This window comes from Apodemus sylvaticus, chromosome 1, assembly GCF_947179515.1.
Source record: "Apodemus sylvaticus chromosome 1, mApoSyl1.1, whole genome shotgun sequence".
NCBI lineage: Eukaryota > Metazoa > Chordata > Mammalia > Rodentia > Muridae > Apodemus > Apodemus sylvaticus.
This window is the reverse complement of record NC_067472.1, coordinates 196,874,315-196,882,380: the sequence shown is the minus strand read 5'-3', so window position 1 is coordinate 196,882,380 and position 8,066 is coordinate 196,874,315.

Sequence of the window (8,066 nt, the reverse complement as noted above, 5' to 3'; positions counted from 1 at the left end):
GTTTACCTTCCAAGAAAGAATTTATGATTCAAATTTGGGATATAAAAATTGTGGAGAAAACCCCCAGTAAAGAAATTCTTAACTACAACTCATTTTAATATTGTTATATGTGTGTTTATTTATTTATGTCTATAGCTATAAAACTATGAATACAACTTGAGTGGAACTTTTTGTGTTTATGGTTTCCAAGGTGAACAGTGTGTATTGGACAATCCATTAGAGTACCACTTGAAGAAGAGGCTAATATTCTGCCTGCCATGTTTATTGGCCTGTAATTTTTTCACACATGAAATTATAACCATTGCATTCGCAATGCATTGATATTGCTATCATTGTAGTTTTGCATCCATTTTTCTGAGATTTCAAACTAGCCTTTGAAGTATGCTGGCTCTGAGTCTTTATAATGCGCTTCTGCAATGTTCTCTGAGGTGTACACCCTGGTGCTATGATGCACATGTATTCACTGGTGCTGGGTTTTCCACAACCCACTGGTCTCTTTCTTGTGTCCAGTTTTGGTTTTCAATGATGGCCTCGATTTCCTGTACAAAGAGGCTTCTTTGATGAGGGTTGATGCTTCACTTATCTATGAGTATAACAACAGTGTTTAGAAAATATCATCCTGAGCTAGGTAACCCATACCCAAAAACTCAGACATGCATGGTATGTGCTCAGTAATCAGTATATATTAGTCAAAAATAAAAAGTACAGAATACCTTAGATACAGTCCTCAAAACTCAAAAATTCAACAAGATGAAGTGCCCAAGTGAGGACTCCTCGTCCCAGTAGGGAAGGAGAAGAAAGCAATCACAACTGGAAAGGGAGGACGTATTAAATGAGGGAGGGGGAGGTCATCTCTCAGACACAACTCTGACCCATAAGTGTTCCTGCCTGAAAGAATTTCAGGGATGGAAATGGAGAGAAGCCTGAGGAAAAGAAGGTCCAGTAACAGGCTTAGAGTAGGATCCAGATCAAGGGGAGGCCCCAAGGCCTGGCACTACTACTGAGGCTATGGAGGACTCCAAGAAAGGAACCTATTATGACTAACCTTAGGAAGAAGTAACAAGCAGCTGAAAGAGTCAAATGCAGATATTTGCACCCAACCAGTGAACATTAGAGGCTGACTTCTGTTGTTGAATTAGGGAAGGCTGAAGAAGCTGAAGATACTCTACAGGAGGACCAGCAGTCTAAATTAATCTGAACACATGAAATCCCTCAAACACTGAACCACCAAATAGGCAGCATACAGCAGCCATTATAAGGCCCCCAACACACAAATAGTAGAGGACTGCTGGGTCTGTGTTCACTCAGAAATGATGCACATAACCCTCAAGAGCCAGGAGGTGAGTTTAGAAGTCAGGTTGGATCAGGGGTGGGGGCATCCACATGGAGACAGAAAGGGGAGGTAATGGATGTGGAGCAGTTGGAATGTAAACAGGGTTGGGGGAATAAAATATGGAGTATATAAAATAATTATATTAAAATATAATATTTAGAATGCTGAAAGGAATTGAGCTAATATAGTATATTAGTATGATAAATTTTCAGGTCTATGGCCTCCCTAGATCCATAAAACTGAACAGATTTCTACCCCAGCCATGATGTCAAGCATGTTGAGAGAAATCTTTCTATTGTTAAAGTATTTCTTATGACTTTGTCCAAAATACCAAAATTTGAGGTAATCCTGGCTTTGTCTCAGGGCTGAGGGGTTGAGTGTCTCTTGCCAAAGAAATGTTACAGGGATGTCTCTGAATTCAACTGATTCTAGCAGGATATGACTTGAAGATGAGTTTCTATGGTACATAAAACAATAGGTAAATTGACATGTCAAGGAAGCAATTGACAGTTGTACTCACTTGCAACACCTATGAAGTATGACATTAACCAATACAGCAAGATATCAGAATAGGTGCAATAAGTGATACTTATATGTCAGTATTATCCAAGAAGTCTTTGATTAGACTTATGTTTATTTTCTTTACTTCATGATTGAACATAGCTTTGTGTCTTTCATTTGGTTTTTCAGAAAAAAATGTTATTCTGTAGAACTTTCTAAAGTTCAACTATTTCTTCTTATTTGTCTCTACAATTACCTCACTCAGGTCCCTTGACTTGACCAAGTTACACATTTTCACTCTGACAAATTCATTTTCCTAATATAATATAAAACAAATGTAATGTAAATATAAAATTCCTTCCTTTTGACTACTTTCATTTTTACTTTCCATGCCTTCAATTAGCTTTAAACAATATAGCCTGTCTTGTGAAGAGCTGACATTCCTAGTAATAAAAACATGTTTACCTATTAAATGGCATACCAAACTTAGTTAAGAATTTGTTTACGAGTTACTGTCCTGTTTCTACAAGGATGATTATCCTTGCTTCACACAGCATTTCCTTTATTTATTTTATTGAAATTGGTAAACAGAAGTGAGCCTAAAAATGCCACAAGAAATCTCATATAGCTTGTAACTCATTGTTTTTAATAGCTGAGTAGTATTCCATAGAGTAAATATACCACATTTCCTGTACCTATTCCTCTGTTGAGGGATATCTGTGTTCTTTTCAGCTTCTGGCTATTATAAATAAGGCTGCTATGAACATAGTGGAGCATGTGTCCTTATTACATGCTAGGGAATCCTCAGGGTATGTGCCAAAGAGTGGCAGACTATTCAACAAATGGTGCTGGTTCAACTGGAGGTCAGCATGCAGAAAAATGCAAATCTACCCATTCTTATAACCTTACTAAGCTCAAGAAGTCCAAGTGGATCTAAAACCAGACACACCAAAACTATTAGAAAAAAAAACTGGGGAAGAGCCTTGAGCACATGAGCACAGGGTAAATTTCCTAAAGAGAACACCAATAGCTTATGCTGTAAGATGAAGAATTGACAAATGGGACCTCATAAACCTACAAAGTTTCTGTAAGGCAAAGGACACTGTCAATAGGACAAAGCAGCAACCAACAAATTTGTTTACCAACCCTTCATCCGAGAGAGGGCTAATATCCAATATATACAAAGAACTCAAGAAATTAGACTCCAGAGAGCCAAATAACCCTATTAAAATGGGTTACAGAATCAAACAAGAATTCTCACTTGAGTAATAGTGAAAGGATGAGAAGGACCTAAAGAAATGTTCAACATCCTTAGTCATCAGGGGAATTCAAATCAAAAGAAAACTGAGATTTCACCTCACCCCAGTCAGAATGGCTAAGATCAAAAACTCAGGAGACAGCAGGAGCTGGTGAGGATGTGGAGAAAGAGGAAAACTCCTCCAATGCTGGTTGGATTGCAAGCTGTTACAACCACTCTGGAAATCAGTCTGGTGGTTCCTCAGAAAACAGGGCATAATTCCTCCTCTTCTTGAACAGATATTTTACTGATCTCTCTCTCTCTCTCTCTCTCTCTCTCTCTCTCTCTCTCTCTCTCTCTCTCTCTCTCTCTCTCATCTATCTATCTACCTATCTACCTATACATGTGAGTATATATATATATATATATATATAAAGTCACAAATATTTTTTATAAAATATGTTATTTAATAAAAATTCCTATGTTTCAATAATAGTTAAAAGAATACAATTTTAAAGCCAAAAGACTGAAGGACATGAAATGCACTTGTCACTTTGTCAGTTATAGATGAGCCTTTGAATCTTGACATCACAATGGCCTGTCACCCTGGCTACTAAAGAATCCTCAGACTTCAGTGGTTGGCTTACCAACTGCAGTCTTCAGTTTGGTATTTAGTGCCAAGAAGGAAAGTGATCATTTCACATCCATTGATTGGTTCTCGATTCCAGGCTGCACTGTAAGATATGTATATAATAACTAATTTGATTCTTATGATAGTCTAATGGGATCCAGAAGTGTTCTATCTTGATTCTTCAGATCTAGAAAACTAGCTTTTAACTTGGCAGTGTCTTCATGGAAAGTTACACAGTAGCAATATTCAATACCAATTCCCTACAGAAACAAAGTTATCAAGTAAGGAGAGCTATGCTTTTTATTTCCAGGATAATGCTTTCTATAAGTCTTCAAAAATACATTCCATGAACACCTGACAGGAGTATTTTCTAGACTATCTAATTTTTTACCCACTAAAACACAAACTTTTCTTATAAACTGGTCAAACTTCAACCTAAAACCTATGAATGCTTTGGTTTTTCAGCAAATTGTTATTTTTTCCAACATATGTTGTGTTTTTAAAAAGTTTAAGAAATTTTAATGCTCATTCAAAAATGAATCATGTTCCACATATGTTTATTTACTTTTAATATTAAATATCACAAACCTGAATGAGAGCAGAACTGTACTGAGGTGAGCAATGGGGGTTGAGCAATGGGGAAATCATGTGGCCTCACACCTGTACATGAACCCCAAGCCACCCCACCTGCTGTGGTCCCTCGCTCCCATGCTGCTACAGAGCTCCCAGCACTCAAGTGGATTCTCCCTGTTTTATTTTGTGCTTTGACCCCAAACTTTGGTAAAAGTAAGGCAAATTTCATTATGTTTATGTCCATTTTATACTTAAACACTCTCAGTAGATTTTCTAGGATGCTTTTGCAGTGCTTAAGCAGGCCTTGAGAGACTACCAGGAGAATGTTTCATTGTATTCTTTTCCCAGCCCACAGGAGTAGCCTTCCTGCCAAGAATAAACAAGTCCTAACTCTGCAGACTCCTACACAACTAGGTAGGAATCTATTACTGAACTGTGCTTTCAGCTTCACTAAAATTATGTCAAAGAACAGGAACAAGTGTAGAGCAAGGAGGAGGGGAAGACACCTGTTCTCTCAGAAACCAGGATCCCAAGCAAGCTGCCTTAGGCACAGCTAGGGAAGATGGAGCAGGCTGCAGTCTATGGGCACCAACGTTCCATTCCTGTGCACAGCCAGTCAACAGTTCCTCACACATAAACACAAACAACAATGCCCCCCAGAGAAAAAAGAAAAAAATATCATCTTAACAAGGAATGAACACTAATCTCAATATGAGCAGAAGAGTCCAGAGTAGCTACAACTGAGCTGGGACCTCCAGAGATGACACAGACCAAGGGTAAATCTGAGGAGAGAGAGGCCCTAAGAGCTACCTAGCTAAGGTCACATTGACATTGGCAACCCCACTGCCAGGCTGGAAAGCAGCAGGGCACAAAGACTGGGAAGGACCGGTCCTTGCAGGCTTCAGCATGTACACCAGGCTCTCCTTCCTGCCCTTCCTGACTGAGGTAGGAAAGTTCCCAGGCCTCCCAGGGTTGTTCTTAGCTCCCTTTCACTTTTTGGCTGAGGTCAAAGTCCCTGGACCCTGTGATCTGCACCCAAGGCAAAGTTGTCCCAGGGCGATCCTTCAGGAACTGAGGTAGCTGAAGTCAATAATAGGTCTCAGTCCCTGTTCTGAGTCCACTTGGTTTCTCAGTCATTATCCTGAGAGTCAGGGGAAGATCAGAGAATGGTCTAAGGTGGTGCTAAGCTGCCAGAGCCACTCTAGCTCTGAACTCTCTGAGAACTCTCTGAAGTTACTCCCTCCACCCCTGCGCCCCAGTTCTTGGTTTCACTGGACTCAAGAGAGCTTTCAGCCCAGGAGTGGGGATCAGCCAGGCACAGGCGGAGAGGAGGCCCTCTTCTTTGCTTCTTAGCCCTAAGCAGGCTAAACTACTAGTTAGACAAAAGGGGCTTCTTAATGGTTTGGGGTGATAGAGATCGGCCCAGAGCCACAAGGGTATAAAAAACAATCAATTCTGAGACTGCATACCTCAAATCCAATGCAATCTATTCTTTTGGGGGGAGGGGTTTAGAAAATTTTAGATTACTTTAATCCCTGCCAGGACTAAATTCAAGTCATCAGACTTGGTGACAAATGCCTAATTTACCAGCTGAACCATCTTGTCAGGTCCTCCAACAGTTTTGAAATTTAACAATAATACAGAAATGATTAAAAAATTCAATTTTTCCTCCTAGCCCCTGCTCCCACAATGATGACTTTGAAACTAATCATTTATTAATAGATTCCTAGGTTGTAAGCTTTAGTTCATTTCCTTACTAACTCATAACTTATGTAACCCAATGAAACTATCCTCTCTACCACACAGTTACTTACCCGTCCTCAGCTTCGTGTGTCCAAGCCTGGTGCTAACCTTCTTTATTCTATCCTGAGTTCAGCCACCTGCTGGCTTATGTACATCTCCTCAAGCTCTGCTCAGATCTCATGCTTTGGGCCTCCACAGTGTTCCCTGGAGAATCCCCCTTTATCCTGAATTCATCTACCTGCTGGTTAGTTACAGCTCCTTCAGTCCCTGACTGCTTCTTTCTTACTGTCTTCCTTCAGCATCTCTCTCAGTGTGTCTCTCCAATCTCTCTTAATTGTCTCACTATTTCCCAGAATCCTCTCTTCTCCTGCCTGTGCCCCACCTCCAATTTCCTACCTCAGCTCATTGGCCATAGGCTTTTTTATTGTCAGGTGATGCTTATAAGAGATTATCTCTATACAGAAGAACCTTACTTGGAACTTAAATAAAAATGGAAAAAAACAAAAGAAATTCTTCAAGAAAAAAATGTTTTATGACTAGCAAGCCTTGGCAGGAAAAGGCATTTCAAAGCAGGCCAGAGTAACTGTGTTTGGCCCTGGAATCCCACGAGGTAGCTGGATGAAACAGACTCCTACGACTTGACATCTTAATTTCTCATGTATGCCTCTCCCATCCCACATGCTACAAACAAATAAACTACGTTATATTAAATAATTGTGTGTGTGTGTGTGTGTGTATTTGTTTTGAAACAGGGTCTCACTGTGTAGCCCTGAGTAGTTTAAACTTCAGTATGTGAACTTGACTGACATGAGATCTACCTGACTCTTTCTCCTGAATGCTTCAATTAAAGGTGTGTACCAGCAAATACACAAACAACAACAAAACCCAAAGAAATTTAAATTGTGTGCGTGTGTGTGTGTGTGTGTGTATGTGTGTGTGTGTGTGTGTGTGTGTGTGTGTGAGAGAGAGAGAGAGAGAGAGAGAGAGAGAGAGAGAGAGAGAGAGAATCACATTTAAAGAAGACTAGTCCCTTTGAGGTGGGTATAGTAGAAGCTGAAGGGAGGACAGGATAATGGGGAAGGAATGCATTGATAGTTTAATTTTTAAAATATACTGTCAACCTTAAAAAATAAAACAAGAATCGACTGGATGTGGCCCTGTCCCTGCTTTGTACTCAATATTATATGCACAGCAGATAAACATATTGAATGAGCTATACATTTACATTACCTTGGCTATTTACTGAAATAAACTTCATCCAGCATTACATCTCAAATAAGTCATTTTCCTATCCTCTTTCTTTTCTAGTTACGCTGCTTCTCATCTTTGGCTGTAGTAACACTTTTATTGGGCTGGAAAGATAATTCACTGGCTAAAAGGGCTTACTAATCTACCATGACAACTAGAATTCTGATTCTAGCACCAGGTAACAAGCTGGGAATCTTGGAAATGCCTGGAACTCCAGCTCTGAGGGATCTCATATTACTTTCTAGCCTCTCAGTACACACACACACTCACACCCACACACAAACCCCCACACAACAATTTTATAGTAATATTTTGGCTATTAAACTCTGACCAAAATCATTAGATAAGTCATATTTTTATATTGTATAGTAGTTGTGTTTTACATTCTTGCACTCACAAGTGTTTCAGCTATACTACACACATTTTTAGGTTAGCATGGGCTATAGGGTGAGACCTTGTAGAAAAAAAAAGAAAAGAAAATTAAAGATTTTAAATTAAAGTACAAGGCAAGACAATAAATATATAAAAATACCGTTATGAAATAATTCTTTGACCCTTACTTTTGTGGAAATCTGTGGTTTGCTGGAAGATGTTTGTAGTCATAGGCACTTCTCCACAAGATGCTTACTAGTTACAAATAGAAAAGTTGTTACTTTGCTAGGAGCAACCTGAGAGTCAGCATTTCAAAATAAATAAGGTTAATGTCACCACCAACAGAAAAATTCATTATCATGCACCTTCTGACATGAGACCTAATATTTCTATAAAAATTCATAGTTTGAATCTAATCATGAGGAAGA